General features: G+C 38.0%; 1 pseudogene; it reads left to right on the forward strand.

Moving 5' to 3' along the window:
- The first annotated feature begins 878 nt into the window (after positions 1–878).
- Positions 879–4047, forward strand: LOC138168334 (pre-mRNA-splicing factor RBM22 pseudogene; annotated as a pseudogene).
- The last annotated feature ends 221 nt before the right edge of the window (positions 4048–4268 follow it).

Here is a 4268-nt window from a genome sequence, read left to right on the forward strand (position 1 = left end):
CTTTGAAGGCAATCAGTAAGCTATACACCCTTAGCAAAATGTGAATTCTGCTTAGGGGTATATCAATGATGGGTTATGGAAGAATTATCTATCTTCTTTACCTGGTATGAAAAATTGAGCTAAATGGAATTCTTTGGCCACAAGAAAAGAAGCACTTAATTTTAAAAAAACTTTTAAAAATGTAATTCTTCTGAATAAAGTATTTCTATTACTGTGCAGAGCCCATAAGCATGGTAAACAGAAACAAGGAATTGAAGTGACAAGGATTTCCCTCTTGTCCAGAAGAGAGAATGAATGAATTTGTGATGAGATAGTTTAAGTCATTTTGTTCAATATGTCTACACTCATGCTAAATCTGACTGTTTTTTAAAATATATATAAATATTCAGAAGTGTAGGAAATAGCCATAAAGAGGACCACAAGGCAACATTTCGAATCCCACCACTGACATATACTTGTGTGAATATGAGCAAACCTCATGACTTCCTACAATCTTATCACGAGCTTCCTCCTCAGCAAAATAGGTATAATGATACCTGTAATCCTACCGCACATACTTGTTACAAGACTAAAATGAGATAACATCTATAAAATGCTTTGAAAATTATGCCATATAAATGTCAGGTATCATTAACAAGCAAGATGTGTTTGGGTTTTTTTGTTTTTGTTTTTTGTTTTAATTTTTATTTACTCTTTATGAGATTATGTAGGAAGACTGCAATTTGAAAAGTCTAAGGAAAAATCTATTCAGATTATAAGTATATTGTCAATATATTCATATTTGGAAGGGGTCATGATGAAGAAGAGATGGTTATATTAGGCAGAGGGTGAAGGGGAGGATAAGGGGCAGGAAGTGACTTTTTACTTTGTCCGTAAGTATGGATTTGCAACCTTTGGGAACAAAGGTAAAGTAAATGATATTAAACAATTTTTAGAAGTCTAAAGAGACATGAACCAATTGTTTGGCAGTTAATTATGGTATTTTAACACAGCCTTTTTTTTCTTTTTTCAAGATTTTTGTCCCTGATCTCTCTGAGGCTATAACAGCAAGTTACATTTGAATCATTCTAAATAATCCACAGTGAAATAGGTAGAGGGTGTTGCTCACTAGGCCACAGAAAGCAAGAGCTCATTGGAGTTAGAAAGGGTAGCAAAGACTTTTGAGTCAGGTTTCTCAGCTGATTAAACTCATTCTGGGCTAGGATACTGGAAAGAAAACAGAAGTATCACTTCCTGCTTTTATCTGTCTTCCTTCTTCCCTCCCTCCCTGCCTCCCTTCCTTCCTTCCTTCCTTCCTTCCTTCCTTCCTTCCTCCCTCCCTCCCTTCCTTCCTTTCTTTTTTTCTTCTTTCCTTCCCTTTCTCCCTCCCTCCCTTCCTCTATCCATCTATCTCTTTATTTCTTTGCTCTGGACCTGGAGTAAGGAAGATCTAAGTTCAGTCCAGCCTCAGACACTTACTAGCTGTGTGATCTTGGGCAAATCATTTAACATCTATTTGCTTCAGTTAACTCATCTGTAAAATGACAATACCTACCTGCCAAGATTTTTGGAGGGAATGAATGATATGATGTTTGCACAATGACTGGCACATAATAAGCACTGTAGAAACGTCATTTATCATTGTTATTTTTATTGCTATTGTTTTTTCTTCTTTTTTCCTTTCTTTCTTTTTCCCACCGTCCTTTCCCTTTCCTCCCCAACCCCCCATATAATTGTAGAAATATTCCTATTCTTGCAGACGGTCTTCATATTTACCTGGAGAGGCTTACAGAAACTGATGCTGAGTGAGAAGAGTAGAACCAGGAGAAATTTGTACACAATTATAGACACAACATATGTGTGATGACCAACTTTGATAGACTGGACTCTTCTCAGCAATGCAGTGATATAAGTCAATCCCAAAAGATTCATGATGGAGAGAAATATGTGCATGCAGAGAAAGAACTAGAAAGAACTGAGTTTATATCCAGGTGGAAGCAAAATACCTGATCTTTTTCCTCCTCTTGTTTGGTTTTATGTCCTCTTTACCATTTTTCATTCCATCTGATACAATCCATCTTTATAACCTGACTAACGTATAATATGAAAGTATTTACAGATCCTATACTTGACTATATGCTGCCATGGGGGGGGGGAGAGGGAGAGGAACAAAATGTGAAACTCAAGGAATTGTGAAATTGAATCCTGTAAACTAAAAGGAAACAAACAAATGAAAAAATTTAAAAAAAGAAATATTCCTATTCTCATAAAGAAGAGAAAGGTTGGAGGCATTTTATATATGTAAAATTCACTGGTTAATTTCTGAGGTATCCAAGGATCATTCTTAAGGCCAATTGAAAGACAAAAACAGAGATCAATCATAGTTCAGAATTCCCTCATATCTTATATCCCTTTCTAAATTGAAGAGAAATGGTTATAACACCATGGCTATGGTTCTAGGTATGTAAAACCTTGGAGTGGGAATGAGGCAATTACCAACATAATTCCATTAAAATTTACTTTTGCCCCAATTATCTGCACATCACTCAGGCAAAAAATATCTTGGGGTCTAAGTTATTTCTATAATTATCTTTATTCCCTAATTCTTTTATGCGAGTGAATATAGTCACAGTCTCAATTATGAAAAGAGAAATACTGTATAATATTTGAATCAAAAGTATTGTTGGAGTTCTTTTGGAATCTCACAGAAAGAATATAGGCAGAGCAAAGTGATCAAAAGAGCATTAGACTGATGTGATGGCTGTACAGAAGCTAGGTTGGGGGTGGGTACTGCTCTCACAAGGGCTGCTGGGGATCATACCAAGGCTCCTACTTCTGTGGCAGAACTAATAGCTATGCCTGTGCTCCAACACCTACAAAAGGCAGGACTGGGAAGAGGGTGACTTCCCTGTTCTGTGTCAGATGTGCCTTGGAGAAAATCCCTCCATCCTAATAATGAAAAAAAAAGTATGGAAAAGAACGCAAAATTTCTGCCAAGCTATTTTCGCAGTGTTCACATGCATTTTTAGAAGACTAACATGGGTCAAACCTGCAGCAAGTTCAAAAATGTTTTGTATCTAGAATATGGCTTACCTCTTCAGGTCTGTGACGTATGACTGTCCTTTAAGGATGCCATGCCTAAGTCTGATGTGAACAAAGAATACTACATCCAAAATGCTGTGCAAGAAATTTCTAATTGGGAGGCAATTCAGCCAGTTGGTGTTCCTGGGAAGGCTACAGATACCAGTGACATGCTGCTCAAATTGGCTTAAACCAGCCCTTACTAAAAACAGATTCACCCTCATGTTTGTTCTTTCTGGGTGAAAGGAGAACACAGAAGAGAAGTGTCCATAACAGATATGAGAAAGCCTGAAGACCCCTATGAAACTTTTGCTGATCAGAACGTAAAAGATTACTGTTATGATATTAATGATCTGATAGCTAATAAAACAAACTTAAACAATGCCTCACCTGGATCCACCAGGCGATAAGACTAATCATTACCAGACTGTATGTTGGTGGTCTTGGTGATATAATCAGTGAGACTAATCTCAGAAATCACTTTTACCAGTTTGGTGAGATCCAAGCCATAACAGTTGCACAGACAGCAATATGCTTTCATCCAGTTTGCTACAATGCAAACTGCAGAGATAGCTGCTAAGAAGTCCTTCACCAAACTGATTGTGAATGGACACAGGCTTAATTGGAAATGAGAAAGATCCCAGGCAGCCAGAGGAAAAGAAAAGGAAAAAGAAGGACCCACAGACAATGTAATTAAACTGGAACCCATACCAGGATTTCCTAGAGCTCTTCTTCCTCCTTCAGCAGCTGAAAAAAATGCCTCTGCCAATCATTTTAATCTTCTTCCCAGTGATCCTGCAGGACTGGTTAATATTGCTTTGTCCCCTCTTCCTGAGGTTGCACCTCCACCTCCACCAGGTTTTGCACCATATATGCCCCACCCAATGGGACCACCACCTCCCTTCATGCTAGCTCCAAGACATATCCACTATTCTCAAGGATCCCCAGAAAATGGAGGCTCATGCAATTAAGCACAGTGGTCCCTAACATTCTGCTTACAGTGGTTGAGCTTTGAGGAGGAAAGGCTATTTAGAAATGTAGCAAATAAATCTTGGAGTTAAAAAAATCCCATATATAGTAAGGAGTGGAGATCTGGAGTCTAATGATGACTTTTTTTTTCAAGCAATCAGGGTTAAGTAACTTGCTCAAGGTTACACAGCCAGTTATTTCTGGGTGTGGTGCTGAGTGTCTGAGCCCAGGATTTGATC

The sequence above is a fragment of the Petaurus breviceps genome, unplaced genomic scaffold, assembly GCF_028583685.1.
Source record: "Petaurus breviceps papuanus isolate PSGF00001 unplaced genomic scaffold, PetGlider_PUasm1.0 37, whole genome shotgun sequence".
Lineage (NCBI taxonomy): Eukaryota > Metazoa > Chordata > Mammalia > Diprotodontia > Petauridae > Petaurus > Petaurus breviceps.